This window comes from Oncorhynchus clarkii, chromosome 23 (genome assembly GCF_045791955.1).
Source record: "Oncorhynchus clarkii lewisi isolate Uvic-CL-2024 chromosome 23, UVic_Ocla_1.0, whole genome shotgun sequence".
NCBI lineage: Eukaryota > Metazoa > Chordata > Actinopteri > Salmoniformes > Salmonidae > Oncorhynchus > Oncorhynchus clarkii.
The window spans coordinates 57781376-57805375 of NC_092169.1; the positions used below are offsets into that span (position 1 = coordinate 57781376).

The 24000-nt window shown below is 44.3% G+C and overlaps 1 protein-coding gene across 10 annotated transcripts in view; it reads right to left on the minus strand.

The window, feature by feature from the left end:
• The window catches only part of LOC139381124 (protein tyrosine phosphatase receptor type Ea), a 146896-nt gene that overhangs the window by 100959 nt on the left and 21937 nt on the right, over nt 1-24000 (minus strand). The window contains exon 1 of one of the 10 annotated variants that reach the window (XM_071124428.1): nt 22203-22287. The exons of 8 other annotated variants lie outside the window; for them this stretch is intronic. The gene's annotated coding sequence lies outside the window, so the exon portion shown is untranslated. Of the gene's footprint in view, nt 1-2568; nt 2661-22202; nt 22288-24000 lie in introns of those variants that run through there. One more of the 10 variants, XM_071124427.1, reaches the window with a different exon arrangement.

Sequence of the window (24000 nt, forward strand, 5' to 3'; positions counted from 1 at the left end):
TACCGACTCTGATGACTCAGTGTCCAAAAGACAGGAAGAGAAACTATTTAGATCATATCCTGTGTGTAGCAGCAGGGTTGTTAGTGGTCGAGAGGAGTGAACGAGAGTGTAAAATTAGTACTGGACTGTGAGAACCAGAGAACTGAGAGAGAGAGAGACAGAGAGAGACAGAGAGAGAGAGAGAGAGAGAAGAGAGAGAGAGAGAGAGAGAGAGAGAGAGAGAGAGAGAGAGAGAGAGAGAGAGAGACAGAGAGAGAGAGAGAGAGAGAGAGAGAGAGAGAGAAATAAAAATTATATTTAAACACCGTTGCCCTAGAGCACACAAAAAACTATACATACCTCGGCCTAAATACCAACACCACAGGTAACTTCCACAAAGCTGTGAACGATCTGAGAGACAAGGCCAGAAGGGCCTTCTATGCCATCAAAAGGAACATAAAATTCAACATACCAATTAGGATCTGGCTAAAAATACTTGAATCAGTTATAGAACCCATTGCCCTTTATGGTTGTGAGGTCTGGGGTCCGTTCACCAACCAAGACTTCACAAAATGGGACAAACACCAAATTGAGACTCTGCACGCAGAATTCTGCAAAAATATCCTCTGTGTACAACGTAGAACACCAAATAATGCATGCAGAGCAGAATTAGGCCGATACCCACTAATTATCAAAATCCAGAAAAGAGCCGTTAAATTCTACAACCACCTAAAAGGAAGCGATTCCCAAACCTTCCATAACAAAGCCATCACCTACAGAGAGATGAACCTGGAGAAGAGTCCCCTAAGCAAGCTGGTCCTGGGGCTCTGTTCACAAACACAAACACACCCTACAGAGCCCCAGGACATCACCACAATTAGACCCAACCAAATCATGAGAAAACAAAAAGATAATTACTTGACACATTGGAAAGAATTAACAAAAAAACAGAGCAAACTAGAATGCTATTTGGCCCTAAACAGAGAGTACACAGCGGCAGAATACCTGACCACTGTGACTGACCCAAAATTAAGGAAAGCTTTGACTATGTACAGACTCAGTGAGCATAGCCTTGCTATTGAGAAAGGCCGCCGTAGGCAGACATGGCTCTCAAGAGAAGACAGGCTATGTGCTCACTGCCCACAAAATGAGGTGGAAACTGAGCTGCACTTCCTAACCTCCTGCCCAATGTATGACCATATTAGAGAGACATATTTCCCTCAGATTACACAGATCCACAAAGAATTCGAAAACAAATCCAAATTTGAAAAACTCCCATATCTACTGGGTGAAATTCCACAGTGTGCCATCACAGCAGCAATATGTGTGACCTGTTGCCACAAGAAAAGTGCAACCAGTGACAACACTGTATATAGCCATAATATGACATTTGAAATGTCTCCTTTGAAACCTTTGTGAGTGTAATATTTACTGTTCATTTCTGATTGTCGATTTCACTGTTGTTTATAATCCATCACACTTGCTTTGGCAATGTAAACATAATGTTTCCCATGGCAATAAAGCCCTTTGAATTGAATTGAGAGAGAGAGAGAGAAAGACAGCGAGAGAGAAAGAGACAGCGAGAGACAGAGACAGAGACAGAGACATAGAGAGAGAGAGAGAGAGAGAGAGAGAGAGAGAGAGAGAGAGAGAGAAAGACAGCGAGAGAGAGAAAGACAGCGAGAGAGAGAGAGAGAGAGAGAGAGAGAGCGAGAGAAAGAGAGACAGAGAGACAGAGAGAAAGACAGCGAGAGAGAGAGACCGAGAGAGGGAGACAGCGAGACAGAGAGAGACAGAGAAAGAGAAAGACAGAGAGAGGAGAGAGAGAGAGATTCAGAGAGAGAGTCAGAGAGAGACATGGAGACAGAGAGAGAGAGAGACAGAGAGAGACAGAGAGAGAGAGACAGTGGGAGAGAGAGAGACAGAGAGAGAGAGACAGAGAGAGAGACAGAGACAGAGAGACAGAGAGAGAGAGAGAGAGGGGGAGGGCTGGGGGGGTCTAAACTAACTGTTGAGAGTTGAGGTGAACATTTGCCTTAATCCTACGGCAGAATGTGAAGAAATGCAGGAAATTAACTTTAAAATGTACATTATTAATCTTCAAGAGGGGGGCCGCTAAAATCCACATGTCGGGGGGGGGCACACAGATTCACGAGCCACTGCGGCCCCTAATGACGAGTTCTGTTTTTTTGTAGCCCAATCCCTGGTCAAGAACAACTGGGAGGTACCAGACCACACATCCAGCCACTTCCTCTTGACGTTCTGATGAACAAGTCCGTCCACCTGTAGCCAATCCCTGGTCAAGAACAACTGGGAGGTGCCAGACCACACATCCAGCCACTTCCTCTTGACGTTCTGATGAACCAGTCCACCTGTAGCCCAACAACAGATATGTTTCCACCCACACACCGGCCGCTATCCATCGTACCCTGAAGCGCAGACCCCCAACGCTGACTCTCTACATACTGGACTACAAATGCTGTTTACGAACTCTTGACATTCAGCTGAATGACACATAACCCACAGCAAAGGGAATGTTCTAGTTTCACAGTACAGTGATTTACTGTGAGGTGTCTCTCAGTCTCTCACCTTTCTGCCGTGCTGATAAACCTCTCAGTCAGAGGAGCACTTCTGTTCAGCCTCACTCATATCCTACTGATATGTGGTGTAATGGTTCAGGCTGCTCACTGGGTACAGTGTGTTTACATACATGCTTCCTGATAAGGATTTAAAGGTGTAGTACAGTCAACAACAAAAATATGTGGGTTTCCTGCATTTTATATATATATTTCAACACTATGAGGTTGCAAATGATGATCATGTCCGTTTGGCGTAGTGAGCTGTTTGAAAAGACCTCCTGAAATATCAGTCTGTTTTGGTGGGAAGGAGTGTTGACCTGCCTGGTGACATCACCGGGTGATACGTGAGTTAATAGACCAATGAGACAGAGAGTTCCAAAAACCTCTCTGCCAATAACAGCTAGTTTTCCGTTGTCTCCTCCCCACTCAGACCACACCCAGACAGTTGCAGATAAATTCTTGCTTGAGAAATGTCTCTTTGCTAACAAACTATTTTTAATTAATAGTTTAATTAAAAACAATCACTGAAAGGTACTTAAATGTTACCCAGAAATAATTTGATATTGAGATAAAAACAGCTGCTTTGGACCTTTAACTGGCCAACAGTGAAATATAAAGGCCTGCTTCCTTACTCGTGAATGTTGACAATACAAGAAATGACAGAGACTAATGGAAGTGAAGTGATGTGAACTTCATCATCTTTGTCTAGGGACATATGTTACCCAATCAACATCAGTATAACCTGTCCCTTGGATTGACAGTAACCCCTGTACATTAACATCTGGGAGGGGGGCAGGACGAGGGAGTTGGTAGGAAGAATGTCCTGTTCATCAACGTCTGGGAGGGGGGCAGGACGAGGGAGTTGGTAGGAAGAAACTCCTGTACATTAACGACAGTCAATGTCCTGTAAACTAAACTAACTACAGAGAATGTCCTGTAAACTGACTACAGAGAATGTCCTGTAAACTAACTACAGTCAATGTCCTGTAAACTAACTACAGTCAATGTCCTGTAAACTAACTACAGTCCTGTCCTAGCCGTTAGGACAGGAAGATAGATATACTGCTCTATCGGTAAACTAGAAGCTACGGCTGGGACAGGAAGATAGATATACTGCTCTATCGGTAAACTAGAAGCTACCGCTGGGACAGGAAGATAGATATACTGCTCTATCGGTAAACTAGAAGCTACGGCTAGGACAGGAAGATAGATATACTGCTCTATCGGTAAACTAGAAGCTACGGCTGTGACAGGAAGATAGATATACTGCTCTATCGGTAAACTAGAAGCTACGGCTGGGACAGGAACATAGATATACTGCTCTATCTGTAAACTAGAAGCTACGGCTGGGACAGGAAGATAGATATACTGCTCTATCTGTAAACTAGAAGCTACCGCTGGGACAGGAAGAGGAAGTTCATCTGAAGAATGTCCAGTAACCTCGGAACATTACTCTCAGAACGTTAGACCAGCAGGATGTGGATGATTCATAAATCTCTCTCTGTAACCTTGACGTAACTCCTGAAGAAACGGTGGAGATCTACGGAGTCGGACAGTAAGGGGGGGCTGCGTTCCACATTACACCCCATTCCCTTTCCAGTGCACTACTTTTGACCAGGGCCCATAAGTAGTGCACTATGTAGGGAGCCATTTGGGATGCAGGAAGATTACTTCTTCAGACTTTCACATCTCCAACTCCCTTCTCTCCACGTCCTAATACCTCAAAGGTATCACATCAGCTGATCTGAGGGCAGGGCTTGGTTTCCTGTGAGTAAATCATCTAGTGGTCCGACAGTTAAAACTCCCCTTTCAGGAAGTGCTGACGTAAATATACTACAGATGTATTAAGTAATCTGACCCTGGCTTTACAACACAGGAGGCTACGTCACAAAACGGAACCCTATTCCCAACGGTGCACTACTGTTCTCCACACTACATAGTGCTCAAAAGTAGTGCACTGCTGTTCTCCACACTACATAGGGCTCAAAAGTAGTGCACTGCTGTTCTCCACACTACATAGGGCTCAAAAGTAGTGCACTACTGTTCTCCACACTACGTAGGGCTCAAAAGTAGTGCACTACTGTTCTCCACACTACGTAGGGCTCAAAAGTAGTGCACTACTGTTCTCCACACGACGTAGGGCTCAAAAGTAGTGCACTACTGTTCTCCACACGACGTAGGGCTCAAAAGTAGTGCACTACTGTTCTCCACACGACGTAGGGCTCAAAAGTAGTGCACTACTGTTCTCCACACTACGTAGGGCTCAAAAGTAGTGCACTACTGTTCTCCACACTACGTAGGGCTCAAAAGTAGTGCACTACTGTTCTCCACACTACGTAGGGCTCAAAAGTAGTGCACTACTGTTCTCCACAGTACATAAGGCTCAAAAGTAGTGCACTACAGCAACGACAACAACAAAAAGAAGGGGATATGATGCAATCTGGGACATTCAATGTATTCTATGAATACCAGCTCTGCTGAAATTCCATCTCTGGCCAGGCCAGGCATGCAGTGCATTAGGCAGGGCTAGAGGGTCTGTAGTGGCAGGTTCAGAGGAAGGGCTAGGATCCTCTAGGGTGGTATAGTGTTGAGAGTGTATCTGTGAGACTTATTAATAATGTAATACAGTACAGAACAAAATCCTAACAGGATCCTGGGGGTGTAACACAGTACAGAACAACATGCTAACAGGATCCGGGGTGTGTAACACAGTACAGAACAACATGCTAACAGGATCCTGGGGGTGTAACACAGTACAGAACAACATACTACCAGGATCCTGGGGGTGTAATACAGTATAGAGCAACATTATAACAGGATCCTGTGGGTGTAACACAGTACAGAACAACATCCTAACAGGATCCTGTGGGTGTAACACAGTACAGAACAACATCCTAACAGGATCCTGGGGGTGTAACACAATACAGAACAACATCCTAACAGAATCCTGGGGGTGTAATACAGTACAGAACAATGTCCTAACAGGATCCTGGGGGTGTAATACAGTACAGAACAATGTCCTAACTAGGGCTGTCCTCGACTAAAACAAATCTTGGTCGACAAAGAGTCGTCCTGTTCTTTCGACAGACACACCCCTATGTGTTTGAATGAAGTCAACTACATAGACAATGAGGTTGTCTGATTCTTTAAGCACACTGTTTGATTAAATAATTAAGACAAACAAATGACTCAAGAAAGAGCCCGATGTTCACACTGTGTTAAAAAATAAATGGCAGTGAGTGTTGTCTCTCTCTCCTCCCTAATGTAGAGGAAAGGCACCACAGCACAGTGCCTGTTTCTGACAGAAAACTTTTTTTTAACTGAAATCCCTAATTTGTTTAGGAAAAACATTCCCTATTCACTCAACTCTCGCTCTCTTTACGTGACATATGTAAGCATCGCATACATGTGACCAACATGGCCTGACCTATGGCCTATCATAATCACATCAATAAATGGGTTACAACAAACTCCCAACACAGAAAATGTCGACGGCTAAACTGGATGTGGAGGACGTGAAACAGAAACTGGAAACGGGCGAATGTTTCCCGGTTGCTCAGGAGGGAAAGGGGGGGAAGTCTTAGTTGTGGAAACTACAGGAGATCCAGAGAAAGAAGGCGTTGTGGGAGGAGGCGTTGTGGGAGGAGGTGTTGTGGTAGGAGGAGTTGTGGGAGGAGGAGTTGTGGTAGGAGGAGTTGTGGGAGGAGAAGTTGTGGGAGGAGGGGTTGTGGGAGCAGACGTTGTGGGAGGAGGCGTTGTGGTAGGAGGAGTTGTGGGAGGAGAAGTTGTGGGAGGAGGGGTTGTGGGAGCAGACGTTGTGGGAGGAGAAGTTGTGGCAGGAGGAGTTGTGGGAGGAGGGATTGTGGGAGGAGGAGTTGTGGGAGAGGAAGTTGTGGGAGGAGGGGTTGTGGGAGGAGGCGTCTGTTCAGTCTGTTATAATGGTAAACACTACATACAGAAGTGTTAGTCTGTTATAACGGTAAACACTACATACAGAAGTGTTAGTCTGTTATAACGGTAAACACTACATACAGAAGTGTTAGTCTGTTATAATGGTAAACACTACATACAGAAGTGTCAGTCTGTTATAATGGTAAACACTACATACAGAAGTGTTAGTCTGTTATAATGGTAAACACTACATACAGAAGTGTTAGTCTGTTATAATGGTAAACACTACATACTGAAGTGTACCAGACAGTCTGTTATAATGGTAAACACTACATACAGAAGTGTTAGTCTGTTATAATGGTAAACACTACATACAGAAGTGTTAGTCTGTTATAATGGTAAACACTACATACAGAAGTGTTAGTCTGTTATAATGGTAAACACTACCTACAGCTCCATGGTGGTTATACCAGGATGCTACACTAAGTCTACTAATGATAATGACATGATGGTTATACCAGGCTGTTACACTAAGTCTACTAATGATAATGACATGATGGTTATACCAGGCTGATACACTAAGTCTACTAATGATAATGACATGATGGTTATACCAGGCTGATACACTAAGTCTACTAATGATAATGACATGATGGTTATACCAGTTTACCATGTTTAACAGCTAGGTTACTGTAGAGAGAGAGAATGTTCAACAGCTAGGTTACTGTAGAGAGAGAGAATGATCAACAGCTAGGTTACTGTAGAGAGAGAGAATGTTCAACAGCTAGGTTACTGTAGAGAGAGAGAATGATCAACAGCTAGGTTACTGTAGAGAGAGAATGATCAACAGCTAGGTTACTGTAGAGAGAATGATCAACAGCTAGGTTACTGTAGAGAGAATGATCAACAGCTAGGTTACTGTAGAGAGAATGATCAACAGCTAGGTTACTGTAGAGAGAATGATCAACAGCTAGGTTACTGTAGAGAGAGAATGATCAACAGCTAGGTTACTGTAGAGAGAGAGAATGATCAACAGCTAGGTTACTGTAGAGAGAGAGAATGATCAACAGCTAGGTTACTGTAGAGAGAATGATCAACAGCTAGGTTACTGTAGAGAGAGAGAATGATCAACAGCTAGGTTACTGTAGAGAGAGAGAATGATCAACAGCTAGGTTACTGTAGAGATAATGATCAACAGCTAGGTTACTGTAGAGATAATGATCAACAGCTAGGTTACTGTAGAGAGAGAGAATGATCAACAGCTAGGTTACTGTAGAGAGAGAGAATGATCAACAGCTAGGTTACTGTAGAGATAATGATCAACAGCTAGGTTACTGTAGAGATAATGATCAACAGCTAGGTTACTGTAGAGATAATGATCAACAGCTAGGTTACTGTAGAGATAATGATCAACAGCTAGGTTACTGTAGAGATAATGATCAACAGCTAGGTTACTGTAGAGATAATGATCAACAGCTAGGTTACTGTAGAGATAATGATCAACAGCTAGGTTACTGTAGAGAGAATGATCAACAGCTAGGTTACCGTAGAGATAATGATCAACAGCTAGGTTACTGTAGAGATAATGATCAACAGCTAGGTTACTGTAGAGAGAATGATCAACAGCTAGGTTACTGTAGAGATAATGATCAACAGCTAGGTTACTGTAGAGATAATGATCAACAGCTAGGTTACTGTAGAGAGAGAGAGAATGATCAACAGCTAGGTTACTGTAGAGAGAATGATCAACAGCTAGGTTACTGTAGAGAGAATGATCAACAGCTAGGTTACTGTAGAGATAATGATCAACAGCTAGGTTACTGTAGAGAGAGATAATGATCAACAGCTAGGTTACTGTAGAGAGAGAATGATCAACAGCTAGGTTACTGTAGAGATAATGATCAACAGCTAGGTTACTGTAGAGAGAGAGAATGATCAACAGCTAGGTTACTGTAGAGAGAGAGAATGATCAACAGCTAGGTTACTGTAGAGATAATGATCAACAGCTAGGTTACTGTAGAGATAATGATCAACAGCTAGGTTACTGTAGAGATAATGATCAACAGCTAGGTTACTGTAGAGATAATGATCAACAGCTAGGTTACTGTAGAGATAATGATCAACAGCTAGGTTACTGTAGAGATAATGATCAACAGCTAGGTTACTGTAGAGATAATGATCAACAGCTAGGTTACTGTAGAGAGAATGATCAACAGCTAGGTTACCGTAGAGATAATGATCAACAGCTAGGTTACTGTAGAGATAATGATCAACAGCTAGGTTACTGTAGAGAGAATGATCAACAGCTAGGTTACTGTAGAGATAATGATCAACAGCTAGGTTACTGTAGAGATAATGATCAACAGCTAGGTTACTGTAGAGAGAGAGAGAATGATCAACAGCTAGGTTACTGTAGAGAGAATGATCAACAGCTAGGTTACTGTAGAGAGAATGATCAACAGCTAGGTTACTGTAGAGATAATGATCAACAGCTAGGTTACTGTAGAGAGAGATAATGATCAACAGCTAGGTTACTGTAGAGAGAGAATGATCAACAGCTAGGTTACTGTAGAGAGAATGATCAACAGCTAGGTTACTGTAGAGATAATGATCAACAGCTAGGTTACTGTAGAGATAATGATCAACAGCTAGGTTACTGTAGAGAGAGAGAGAATGATCAACAGCTAGGTTACTGTAGAGAGAATGATCAACAGCTAGGTTACTGTAGAGAGAATGATCAACAGCTAGGTTACTGTAGAGATAATGATCAACAGCTAGGTTACTGTAGAGAGAGATAATGATCAACAGCTAGGTTACTGTAGAGAGAGAATGATCAACAGCTAGGTTACTGTAGAGAGAATGATCAACAGCTAGGTTACTGTAGAGATAATGATCAACAGCTAGGTTACTGTAGAGAGAATGATCAACAGCTAGGTTACTGTAGAGATAATGATCAACAGCTAGGTTACTGTAGAGAGAATGATCAACAGCTAGGTTACTGTAGAGTGAGATAATGATCAACAGCTAGGTTACTGTAGAGAGAGAGAGAATGTTCAACAGCTAGGTTACTGTATGGAACGTGTTGATGCGTTATTGATGTGTTTTCACAGTGGTTGTTGGGGTCCCTGGGACGTTACACAACAACATCATCATACGCCAGTAGCACATTGTCAGTGACACTAACAAAACAAAACAGGCAGAATACTGTAATGAGAACTAGGAGATTCCCTGTACCTCTCCCTCTTCCTCTGAAGTACTGCCTCCTCCGAAGAGGGCTGTGATCTAAACTGGGTACTGCATATATAATGACTGATTGGTAATCCAACATGTTCCTAGAGCAGGAAGTGACAGCACAATGGAATAACACTGGCAGCAGCCTGTAGTCTGTCTCACCACCCCCACCCTCCCTCTCTCTCTCTCTCTGTCTCTCTCTCTCCACCTCTCCCTCTCTCTGTCTCTCTCTCCCCACCTCTCCGTCTCTGTCTCTCTGTCTCTTCTCTCTCTCTCTCTCCCCTCCCTATCTCTTTCTCTCTCTCTCTCTCTCTGCTCTCTCTCTCTCGCCTCCCTCTCTCTGTCTCTCTATGTCTCTCTCCCCTCCCTCTCTCTCTCTCTCTCTCTTCCCCCCCACCCCTCTCTATCTCTCCCCTCCCTCTCGCTCTCTCCCCTCCCTTTCTCTCCCCCCCACCCCTCTCTCTCCCCCCCACCCCTCTCTCTCTCCCCCCCACCCCTCTCTCTCTCCCCTCCCTCTCTCTCTCACCCCTCTCTCTCTCTCTCTCTCCCCTCCCCCTCTCCAAGGGAGAATGTGAGCATTAGACTTCAGTCGTTAATTCACAGTGTGGATAATGTAAATCCTGAGTCTTGCTCCATAGCCCGGATGACCGCTGCAGTCCCACCCCCAGCCAGCGGCGGCAGCAGCAGCAGCAGGAGGAGGAGAGTGCAGCAACGACAAAGAAGAGATGTGTTTCCCCTCAGCAGTACTGACAGGCAGCGAGCTGCTGGAACCACGGATCTGTCTTTCATAACGGGGCTCAGGAGCTATTAGGAAACAGCCTACGAGAGGCAGGTCCAACCCCATAGATGAAGCCATAGAATAAATCCCTCACAACACCACAGGGTCAGACGGGATTTTGGGAGATTATGACATCACAACGCCAAATAGCCTATTTATTTGCAAATAAATTCATAAAAAATCCTACAATGTGATTTTCTGGATTTTTTTCTTCTCATTTTGTCTGTAATACTTGAAGTGTACCTATGATTAAAATTACAGGCCTCTCTTATCTTTTTAAGTGGGAGAACTTGCACAATTGGTGGCTGACTAAATACTTTTTTGCCCCACTGTTTATAGCCTAGTTATTACCTGGTACCCTGTGTATATAGCCATGTTATTACCTGGTACCCTGTGTATATAGCCAAGTTATTACCTGGTACCCTGTGTATATAACCAAGTTATTACCTGGTACCCTGTGTATATAGCCAAGTTATTACCTGGTACCCTGTGTATATAGCCAAGTTATTACCTGGTACCCTGTGTATATAGCCAAGTTATTACCTGGTACCCTGTGTATATAGCCAAGTTATTACCTGGTATCCTGTGTATATAACCAAGTTATTACCTGGTACCCTGTGTATATAACCAAGGTATTGTTACTCGTTGTGTATTTATTCCTCATGTTATTATTTGTTCTATATTTTTCTCTCTGCATTGTTGGAAAAGGACCCGTCAGTAAGCATGTCACTTTTAGTCTACACCTCTTGTTTACACAGCAGGTGATAAATTAGATTTTATTTGTAAAGGGGTGAGGAGGGAGAGGGTGTTGTGAGGAGGGGGTGGGTGTTGTGAGGAGGGGGTGGGTGTTGTGAGGAGGGGGTGGGTGTTGTGAGGAGGTGAGGAGGGAGAGGGTGTTGTGAGGAGGGGGTGGGTGTTGTGAGGAGGTGAGGAGGGGGTGGGTGTTGTGAGGAGGTGAGGAGGGGGTGGGTGTTGTGAGGAGGTGAGGAGGGGGTGGGTGTTGTGAGGAGGTGAGGAGGGAGAGGGTGTTGTGAGGAGGGGGTGGGTGTTGTGAGGAGGTGAGGAGGGGGTGGGTGTTGTAAGGAGTTTCCCTCCCAGGCCATAGATTCAGAACTGAATAACCAATAGATTCAGAACTGAATAACCAACCGAATCAGAACTGAATAACAAATAGATTCAGAACTGAATAACAAATAGATTCAGAACTGAATAACCAATAGATTCAGAACTGAATAACCAATAGAATCAGAACTGAATAACCAATAGATTCAGAACTGAATAACAAATAGATTCAGAACTGAATAACCAATAGATTCAGAACTGAATAACCAATTGATTCAGAACTGAATAACCAGCTCATCAGAGTTCTTCATGATATGTTCTGTTATATGCATCAATACAAGACATCCCATTATCAGATTTAAGGGAATATCCTAGTGTTTACTGAAACAGTTTAATACTGGACTGTGGATCTCCATCCGGGTTTTATCTCTGCATCATAATATTTGTGGAGAAACAAACAGATAGAGCTTTGCTTTTCATTTCAATAAAGTATGACAGGTATGTACAGCATTTAAGCAGATGGAGAGTGAAAGAAGGAAAGAAGGAAAGAAGGAAGGAAAGAAAGAAGGAAGTAAGGAAAGAAGGAAGGAAAGAAGGAAAGAAAGAAGGAAGTCAGGAAAAAAGGAAAGAAGGAAAGAAAGAAGGAAGGAAAGAAGGAAAGAAGGAAGGAAAGAAGGAAAGAAGGAAAGAAGGAAAGAAGTAAGGAATGAAGGAAGGAAAGAAGTAAAGAAAGAAGGAAGGAAAGAAAGAAGGAAGGAAAGAAGGAAAGAAAGAAGTAAGGAAAGAAGGAAGGAAAGAAGGAAAGAAAGAAGGAAGGAAAGAAGGAAAGAAGGAAGGAAAGAAGGAAAGAAAGAAGGAAGTAAGGAAAGAAAGAAGGAAAGAAGGAAAGAAAGAAGGAAGTCAGGAAAAAAGGAAAAAAGGAAAGAAAGAAGGAAGGAAAGAAGGAAAGAAGGAAGGAAAGAAGGAAAGAAGGAAAGAAGGAAAGAAGTAAGGAAAGAAGTAAGGAAAGAAGGAAGGAAAGAAGTAAGGAAAGAAGGAAGGAAAGAAGGAAAGGAAAGGAGTAAATGTGAAAGCGTGAGAGAGAGAGAATGCCAGAGAGACTGCGGCGTAGCCTGCATGACCCCTCCTTCCTCGCAGCAAGAAAACAAATGACATCAGAAATTCTGCCAATCAGCTGATGTGGTGACTCAAGCAGCGGCTCCAGGTTTCCTCCACAGCTACACACACACACACACACACAGACACACACACACACACACACACACAGACACACACACAGACACACACACACACACACACACACAGACACACACACACACACACACACACCAGGTTTCCTTCCTCCATTCCCAGCTCATCATGTAAACAACTCACACTACCATGACAGCCTAGAGAGATACTGTATGTTAATTAAATTAAGACCCTTGAATCCCAGATAGTAACTAGAATCCCTGATAGTAACTAGAATCCCTGATAGTAACTAGAATCCCAGATAGTAACTAGAATCCCTGATAGTAACTAGAATCCCTGATAGTAACTAGAATCCCAGATAGTAACTAGAATCCCAGATAGTAACTAGAATCCCAGATAGTAACATGAATCCCTGATAGTAACTAGAATAGTAACTAGAATCCCTGATAGTAACTAGAATCCCAGATAGTAACTAGAATCCCAGATAGTAACATGAATCCCTGATAGTAACTAGAATAGTAACTAGAATCCCTGATAGTAACTAGAATAGTAACTAGAATCCCAGATAGTAACTAGAATCCCTGATAGTAACTAGAATAGTAACTAGAATCCCTGATAGTAACATGAATCCCTGATAGTAACTAGAATCCCAGATAGTAACATGAATCCCAGATAGTCACATGAATCCCTGATAGTAACTAGAATCCCTGATAGTAACATGAATCCCTGATAGTAACTAGAATCCCTGATAGTAACATGAATCCCTGATAGTAACTAGAATCCCTGATAGTAACTAGAATCCCTGATAGTAACATGAATCCCAGATAGTAACATGAATCTCAGATAGTCACATCTCCAGGCCTGAGCGTCTAATAGACAGTGTACGACCCCCCTAACCCTCTAATAGTAACATCTCCAGGCCTGAGCGCCTAATAGACTCTAAGCTGCAGTCAGACCAGTTTCTTGAAGACCTTTCTTCATGTCTGAAGCGACAGCAGCTTGACTGAGGCAAACAACTACATCGTGTATCTTGTAGATTAAACTTCCAAGTCAAACCATCCCCAATCCCTCTAATCAAGTGATTTCACACACTGACACCTCAGAATTATTCAGCTCCAGTCCTATCAAAGGGAATCTATTGAGCTCAAACCCAACAATGTTAAAGGCCCTGTTAAATATAACCGGGTGTAATTGGACTCCCTTCTCCCAAAAGGACTGAGGCATGAACCATGCCATTACCCATAACAACGTGATGAGGTTTAAGTTCACATCGAACACCATTTCCAAGTCAATAAGCTGTTCACAGTCCCAGTCTTATGACTTGGTGGATGAACGGCCTTTGGGCTGGGCATTATGAATCCTACCCTGTTCTGTTATTTCTATAGAGAAAGACACACGCAGGCCTGTCTATGAAGCTCAGGCTTTTTTCATTGAGATGAAGAGTTCTGAATAGAAACTGAACGGATAGGAGAGAGAGAGAGAGAGAGAGAGAGAGAGAGAGAGAGAGAGAGAGAGAGAGCGAGAGAGAGAGAGAGAGCGAGACAGAGAGAGAGAGAGAGAGAGAGAGAGAGAGAGTAGGAGAGAGAAAGCGAGACAGAGAGAGAGAGAGAGAGAGAGAGAGAGAGAGAGAGACAGAGAGAGAGAGAGAGAGAGGGAGAGAGGGAGCGAGACAGAGAGAGAGAGGGAGACAGAGAGAGCGAGAGAGGGAGAGAGAGCGAGACAGAGAGAGGGAGACAGAGAGAGAGCGAGACAGAGACAGAGAGAGATAGAGAGACAGAGAGAGAGAGACAGAGAGAGAGAGACAGAGAGAGAGAGCAGTAGTGACTACCATCATCTCATCGCTACAGAGCAGATGTCTGACAAAATCACTATTTTAGTAGTTCTTCAAAGTAATTAATTCATGACTGCTGAATACCAACTATCCATCATGTATTAAAACCAAAAACTGGTAGACTTTTACTGAATTAGTATTTTACTGGGTGACTTCTACTTTTACTATTAAGGCAGGGATCTACAGTGTGTTTCACTCGCATTTGCCCCTAAAAATAGATATGTGCAAACCGGAAAAAGCATTTATGAGCACAGTGTGCGAGTAAAGATTACAATTTACCGTAATCTATAGACGGAGACACTGATATATCCAACACCGAATGAGAGATTGTCTACATGGGCTCGTTGGACGATGGGAAGCCAGTCAATCTCCTGGTCGGACAACAGACCCTAGAGAGCTCCCATGCCATTGGCAAGTTGTTCCTCTTTACAGGCGTTATTCGTGTGTAAAGTTGAATCACTCTTTCTTAATGGAGATAGAATTTAGTTTGTCAGAAATACTTTAGTATAATTGTTTGTTTTTTTGTGTTGTCATTCCAGGTGTTTTGGATGCCACCAAGGCCACATTTTGTGCTGTTTGTAAGAGGAGGATAGAGGGTCATGGATTAAGAGGGACATCTCCTTCGGGGCAGATGGTGCCTCCGTGAAAAAGGGTCACCGTGGGGGAGTGATGTACCACCTGCAGAGAGAGGCAGGGGGGCATATAATCCCAGTCCACAGAACTACAGAGTTATATGGCTGAGAGAGGAGAAACTGCCAGAAGGACAACAGTCTCTACAGCATTTCATCCATCTGGGCTTTATGGTAGGGTGGCCAGATGGAAGCCACTCCTGAGAAAAAGGTAGATGACAGCACGCCTGGAGTTTGTAAAAAAAGGTACATGACAGCACACCTGGAGTTTGTAAAAAGGTACATGACAGCACACCTGGAGTTTGTAAAAAGGTAGATGACAGCACACCTGGAGTTTGTAAAAAGGTACATGACAGCACACCTGGAGTTTGTAAAAAGGTACATGACAGCACACCTGGAGTTTGTAAAAAGGTACATGACAGCACGCCTGGAGTTTGTAAAAAGGTACATGACAGCACACCTGGAGTTTGTAAAAAAAGGTACATGACAGCACACCTGGAGTTTGTAAAAAGGTACATGACAGCACACCTCGAGGTTGTAAAAAAAGGTACATGACAGCACACCTGGAGTTTGTAAAAAAAGGTACATGACAGCACACCTGGAGTTTGTAAAAAGGTACATGACAGCACACCTGGAGTTTGTAAAAAAAGGTACATGACAGCACACCTGGAGTTTGTAAAAAGGTACATGACAGCACACCTGGAGGTTGTAAAAAGGTACATGACAGCACGCCTGGAGTTTGTAAAACAAGGTACATGACAGCACACCTGGAGTTTGTAAAAAGGTACATGACAGCACACCTGGAGTTTGTAAAAAGGTACATGACAGCACGCCTGGAGTTTGTAAAAAGGTACATGACAGCACACCTGGAGTTTGTAAAAAAAGGTACATGACAGCACACCTGGAGTTTGTAAAAAGGTACATGACAGCACACCTGGATGTTGTAAAAAAAGGTACATGACAGCACACCTGGAGTTTGTAAAAAAAGGTACATGACAGCACACCTGGAGTTTGTAAAAAGGTACATGACAGCACACCTGGAGTTTGTAAAAAAAGGTACATGACAGCACACCTGGAGTTTGTAAAAAGGTACATGACAGCACACCTGGAGGTTGTAAAAAGGTACATGACAGCACACCTGGAGTTTGTAAAAAAATGTACATGACAGCACACCCTGAGTTTGTAAAAAGGTACATGACAGCACACCTGGAGTTTGTAAAAAGGTACATGACAGCACACCTGGAGTTTGTAAAAAGGTACATGACAGCACACCTGGAGTTTGTAAAAAGGTACCTGACAGCACACCTGGAGTTTGTAAAAAGGTAGATGACAGCACACCTGGAGTTGGTAAAATGGTACATGACAGCACACCTGGAGTTTGTAAAAAGGTACATGACAGCACACCTGGAGTTTGTAAAAAGGTACATGACAGCACACCTGGAGTTTGTAAAAGGGTACATGACAGCACACCTGGAGTTTGTAAAAAGGTACATGACAGCACACCTGGAGGTTGTAAAAAGGTACATGACAGCACACCTGGAGTTTGTAAAAAGGTATATGACAGCACACCTGGAGTTTGTAAAAAGGTACATGACAGCACACCTGGAGTTTGTAAAAAGGTACATGACAGCACACCTGGAGTTTGTAAAAAGGTAGATGACAGCACACCTGGAGTTTGTAAAAAGGTACATGACAGCACACCTGGAGTTTGTAAAAAGGTACATGACAGCACACCTGGAGTTTGTAAAAAAGGTACATGACAGCACACCTGGAGTTTGTAAAAAGGTACATGAAAGCACACCTGGAGTTTGTAAAAAGGTACATGACAGCACGCCTGGAGTTTGTAAAAAGGTACATGACAGCACACCTGGAGTTTGTAAAAAGGTGCATGACAGCACACCTGGAGTTTGTAAAAAGGTACATGACAGCACACCTGGAGTTTGTAAAAAAGGTACATGACAGCACACCTGGAGTTTGTAAAAAGGTACATGACAGCACACCTGGAGTTTGTAAAAAGGTACATGACAGCACACCTGGAGGTTGTAAAAAGGTACATGACAGCACACCTGGAGTTTGTAAAAAGGTACATGACAGCACACCTGGAGTTTGTAAAAAGGTACATGACAGCACACCTGGAGTTTGTAAAAAAGGTACATGACAGCACACCTGGAGTTTGTAAAAAGGTAGATGACAGCACACCTGGAGTTTGTAAAAAGGTACATGACAGCACGCCTGGAGTTTGTAAAAAGGTACATGACAGCACACCTGGAGTTTGTAAAAAGGTGCATGACAGCACACCTGGAGTTTGTAAAAAGGTACATGACAGCACACCTGGAGTTTGTAAAAAAGGTACATGACAGCACACCTGGAGTTTGTAAAAAGGTACATGACAGCACACCTGGAGTTTGTAAAAAGGTACATGACAGCACACCTGGAGGTTGTAAAAAGGTACATGACAGCACACCTGGAGTTTGTAAAAAGGTACATGACAGCACACCTGGAGTTTGTAAAAAGGTACATGACAGCACACCTGGAGTTTGTAAAAAAGGTACATGACAGCACACCTGGAGTTTGTAAAAAGGTAGATGACAGCACACCTGGAGTTTGTAAAAAGGTACATGACAGCACGCCTGGAGTTTGTAAAAAGGTACATGACAGCACACCTGGAGTTTGTAAAAAGGTACATGAAAGACTGAAGAGCATAAAGACAAAAGATTCTGTGGTCTGATGAGACACAATGGAAAAAATGTTGTCCTGAATGCGAAGTGCTATGTCTGGGGAAAACCAGGCACAGCTCATCATCCATCTGAGACGATGTTATGTTTGCAAACTGCATATTTTTGCAAACTCACTCGCTCTGTTCAACCCTGCAGATCGGGGTGCAACATGGCTGTAATCCAGGATGAGTGGCAAGGGACTGAAAATCCTGGTCAGCCACAATGTCAAGGACAAGTCCTACAGTGCCCTGTGGGGAGACCATGTTGACAAAGGACCCCTACAGGCACGATTACAAGGTCGACTAACAGTCCTGAGTGGTTATGTATGGTATCCAATGTTTGGTTTTGATAAGTTAAATGGTAAGAGTTTAAATTAAATGGAAAGATATTATCTTTTCCCTACAACATACTGGAGTTGGTGCAGATTATGCTGGTGCTGCCCATTTTCAGCCTCCCGGTGTGAGTGAGGCTTCTCTGAGCAGAACCTGATATTAATAATTCAACAAGGAACTGCCTTGTGATCCCCACCACCGAAGACCTGATGAGGATCAGCCTGGAGGGGCCTTCTGTCGAGGAGTTGGATCTCACTCCTGCCTGGCCGACCCCTAAGCGTGCCAGATGGCCGACCTCTAAGCGTGCCAGATGGCCGACCTCTAAGCGTGCCAGACGGCCGACCTCTAAGCGTGCCAGACGGCCGACCTCTAAGCGTCTCAGACGGCCGACCTCTAAGCGTGCCAGACGGCCGACCTCTAAGCGTGCCAGACGGCCGACCTCTAAGCGTGCCAGACGGCCGACCTCTAAGCGTGCCAGACGGCCGACCTCTAAGCGTGCCAGACGGCCGACCTCTAAGCGTGTCAGACGGCCGACCTCTAAGCGTGCCAGATGGCCGACCCCTAAGCGTGCCAGACGGCCGACCTCTAAGCGTGTCAGACGGCCAACCTCTAAGCGTGCCAGATGGCCGACCCTTAAGCGTGCCAGACGGCCGACCTCTAAGCGTGTCAGACGGACAACATACAAAAGCAGCTGGACATCTGAAATTCAGGACTGTTATCTTTACATTTACTCAAGTATGACAATGTAGTACTTTTTCCACCCCTGGATGCGACTGGGGGTTCTAGAATTTATGTCACATGACCCATCAATTTAGACCAGTGTGTCTGGGGGTTGGAGAATTTATGTCAGATGACCAATCAATTTAGACCAGTGTGTCTGGGGGTTGGAGAATTTATGTCAGATGACCAATCAATTTAGACCAGTGTGTCTGGGGGTTGGAGAATTTATGTCAGATGACCAATCAATTTAGACCAGTGTGTCTGGGGGTTGGAGAATTTATGTCACATGACCCATCAGTTTAGACCAGTGTGTCTGGAGTTAAACATCATCTAATATTTATACTATATTTTTATCTGGACACTTTCTGTTTCCCTGGAATTTATCCTTATTGTAGGCTACTACTTATACCACTTTTAGTCGTGATCTTTACTACACTGCTGACTGTTTGGCACATCGCCTCAATGTGAATCCTTAAAGAGACAGGCGGGAATAAAGCTGAAGAGGGTGTGAACGATGCTGAATGGGTGGGGCTAAAGCTTAAGAGGGTGTGAACGATGCTGAATGGGTGGGGCAAAAGCTTAAGAGGGTGTGAACGATGCTGAATGGGTGGGGATAAAGCTTAAGAGGGTGTGAACGATGCTGAATGGGTGGGGCTAAAGCTTAAGAGGGTGTGAACGATGCTGAATGGGTGGGGCTAAAGCTTAAGAGGGTGTGAACGATGCTGAATGGGTGGGGCTAAAGCTTAAGAGGGTGTGAACGATGCTGAATGGGTGGGGCTAAAGCTTAAGAGGGTGTGAACGATGCTGAATGGGTGGAGCTAAAGCTTAAGAGGGTGTGAACGATGCTGAATGGGTGGGGCTAAAGCTTAAGAGGCTGTGAACGATGCTGAATGGGTGGGGCTAAAGCTTAAGAGGGTGTGAACGATGCTGAATGGGTGGGGCTAAAGCTTAAGAGGGTGTGAACGATGCTGAATGGGTGGGGCTAAAGCTTAAGAGGGTGTGAACGATGCTGAATGGGTGGGGCTAAAGCTTAAGAGGGTGTGAACGATGCTGAATGGGTGGGGCTAAAGCTTAAGAGGGTGTGAACGCTGCTGAATGGGTGGGGCTAAAGCTTAAGAGGGTGTGAACGATGCTGAATGGGCGGGGCTAAAGCTTAAGAGGGTGTGAACGCTGCTGAATGGGTGGGGCTAAAGCTTAAGAGGGTGTGAACGCTGCTGAATGGGTGGGGCTAAAGCTTAAGAGGGTGTGAACGATGCTGAATGGGTGGGGCTAAAGCTTAAGAGGGTGTGAACGATGCTGAATGGGTGGGGCTAAAGCTTAAGAGGTTGTGAATGATGCTGAATGGGTGGGGCTAAAGCTTAAGAGGGTGTGAACGATGCTGACTGGGTGGGGCTAAAGCTTAAGAGGGTGTGAACGATGCTGAATGGGTGGGGCTAAAGCTTAAGAGGGTGTGAACAATGCTGAATGGGTGGGGCTAAAGCTTAAGAGGGTGTGAACGATGCTGAATGGGTGGGGCTAAAGCTTAAGAGGGTGTGAACGATGCTGAATGGGTGGGGCTAAAGCTTAAGAGGGTGTGAACGATGCTGAATGGGTGGGGCTAAAGCTTAAGAGGGTGTGAACGATGCTGAATGGGTGTAGACGAAGAAGAGCTCTCCACTACAGTAGATACCAAAACAGACCAAGAAGAGCTCTCCACTACAGTAGATACCAAAACAGACAAAGAAGAGCTCTCCACTACAGTAGATACCAAAACAGACAAAGAAGAGCTCTCTGGTACAGTAGATACCAAAACAGACAAAGAAGAGCTCTCCACTACAGTAGATACCAAAAGAGACAAAGAAGAGCTCTCCACTACAGTAGATACCAAAACAGACAAAGAAGAGCTCTCCACTACCGTAGATACCAAAACAGACAAAGAAGAGCTCTCCTCTACAGTAGATACCAAAACAGACAAAGAAGAGCTCTCCACTACCGTAGATACCAAAACAGACAAATAAGAGCTCTCCACTACCGTAGATACCAAAACAGACAAATAAGAGCTCTCCACTTACAGTAGATACCAAAACAGACAAAGAAGAGCTCTCCACTACAGTAGATACCAAAACAGACAGAAGAGCTCTCCACTACAGTAGATACCAAAACAGACAAAGAAGAGCTCTCCACTACAGTAGATACCAAAACAGACAAAGAAGAGCTCTCCACTACAGTACATACCAAAACAGACAAAGAAGAGCTCTCCACTACAGTACATACCAAAACAGACAAAGAAGAGCTCTCCACTACAGTAGATACCAAAACAGACAAATAAGAGCTCTCCACTACAGTAGATACCAAAACAGACAAAGAAGAGCTCTCCATTACAGTAGATACCAAAACAGACAAAGAATAGCTCTCCACTACAGTACATACCAAAACAGACAAAGAAGAGCTCTCCACTACAGTAGATACCAAAACAGACAAATAAGAGCTCTCCACTACAGTAGATACCAAAACAGACAAAGAAGAGCTCTCCACTACAGTAGATACCAAAACAGACAAAGAAGAGCTCTCCACTACAGTAGATACCAAAACAGACAAATAAGAGCTCTCCACTACCGTAGATACCAAAACAGACAAAGAAGAGCTCTCCACAACAGTAGATACCAAAACAGACAAAGAAGAGCTCTCCACTACAGTACATACCAAAACAGACAAAGAAGAGCTCTCCACTACAGTAGATACCAAAACAGACAAAGAAGAGCTCTCCACTACTGTAGATACCAAAACAGACAAAGAAGAGCTCTCCACTACAGTAGATACCAAAACAGACAAAGTTACTTTTCTCAAAAAGTGAGTTTACAAGTTTATCAGCGTTCAAAGCAGAATGACTTTCCCGTTGTTCCTCAACAATTGAGTGTATGACATACCATTTTCTAGCTCTGAGTCTCTACTTTTATCCAATGTAAACAATAAAATACAATTTCAAATTGTGCTACATAAGACTGAATATAGGTTGTGAGTCACAGAGAGTCAAAACCCCCACAAAAAAATCAATTCATCAGAAAGACCAAATGAAACACCACATAGTTAGACCCAGAATTAAAGCGTAGACAGAATATAAATATGAATCTCCATGGTTACACCCATATCATTCCTTGGCAACCAACCGCCATTGGACCTGAGAGGAGGAATCGTAGAAATCCCAGGCACCACAGCAACAAAATCGGAGCTCTGCCCAATTGGGCGCATCACATGCAAATGAAAATATACTTTAATGGTCCACCTCATCGTGTGGGAATCTGGGAGAGTGTTGAGGCACCAACACCACACGTGGTTTCCTCTCTTCTCTGCTATGTTTCATCTTCACTGACGCTGGTTGTGGTGGCACGGCCATGGTCATGTAGCTTGACTTTCTCACACACAAACACACACACACACACACACACACACACACACACACACACACACACACACACACACACACAAACACACACACACACACACACACACAAACACACACACACACACACAAACACACACACACACACACACACAGCTATGTTTTTTGTCTTAGCTTTAAGTTGTAAAGGAAGAGAACAAACTTCCCCTGCCCCTGTTTCTCTCGTGTCGCCCAATCTCTCTCTCCCCCTGTTTCCCTCCTGTCTCCCAATCTGTCTCTCCCCCTGTTTCCCTCCTGTCTCCCAATCTCTCTCTCCCCCTGTTTCCCTCCTGTCTCCCAATCTCTCTCTCCCTGTTTCCCTCCTGTCGCCCAATCTCTCTCCCCCTGTTTCCCTCCTGTCTCCCAATCTCTCTCTCCTGTCTCCCAATCTCTCTCCCCCGTCTCCCAATCTCTCTCTCCCTGTTTCTCTCCTGTCTCCCAATCTCTCTCTCCTGTCTCCCAATCTTTCTCTCCCTGTTTCTCTCCTGTCTCCCAATCTCTCTCTCCTGTCTCCCACTCTCTCTCTCGCTGTTTCTCTCCTGTCTCCCAATCTCTCTCCCCCTGTTTCTCTCCTGTCTCCCAATCTCTCACTACAGTCTCCCAATCTCTCTCCCCCTGTCTCCCAATCTCTCTCTCCCTGTTTCTCTCCTGTCTCCCAAACTCTCTCTCCTGTCTCCCAATCTCTCTCTCCCCATTTCTCTCACTACAGTCTCCCAATCTCTCTCCCCCTGTCTCCCAATCTCTCTCTCCCTGTTTCTCTCCTGTCTCCCAATCTCTCTCTCCTGTCTCCCAATCTCTCTCTCCCTGTTTCTCTCCTGTCTCCCAATCTCTCTCTCCCTGTTTCTCTCCTGTCTCCCAATCTCTCTCCCCCTGTTTCTCTCCTGTCTCCCAATCTCTCACTACAGTCTCCCAATCTCTCTCCCCCTGTTTCTCTCCTGTCTCCCAATCTCTCTCTCCCTGTTTCCCTCCTGTCTCCCAATCTCTCTCTCCTGTCTCCCAATCTCTCTCCCCCTGTTTCTCTCCTGTCTCCCAATCTCTCACTACAGTCTCCCAATCTCTCTCTCCCTGTTTCTCTCCTGTCTCCCAATCTCTCTCCCCCTGTCTCCCAATCTCTCTCCCCCTGTTTCTCTCCTGTCTCCAAATCTCTCTCCCTCCATTCACAGTGTACTCCATCCTTCTCAACCCCCTTTCTGTATTTAAACAATAACCAGTTATATAGTGGATGTCACGCTGTGGGATAATGCTGTGGGATAATGCTGTGGGATAATGCTGTGGGATAATGCTGTGGGATAATGCTGTGGGATAATGCAGTGTGATAATGCTGCGGGATAATGATGTGGGATAATGTTGTGGGATAGTGCTGTGGGATAATGCTGTGGGATAATGCTACGCTGTGTGAGGCCTAGAGCATGGTGCTACTGCTCAAACCTGACAGGAGGAGGGAAATAGAGGGCGTGGAAACTATCAAAACAACCCTCTATTTCCTCCTTTGTTTTTGACTCTCGTGGAACATGACAGCCGTCACGGTAACTAAACAGTAACAGGATGTAAAAATGGAGGAGGTCAAGCCGACTGAAAAAGAAAACTCCATAGGCCTACATAGGAAATAGGAAAACTCCATAGGCCTACATAGGAAAAAGGT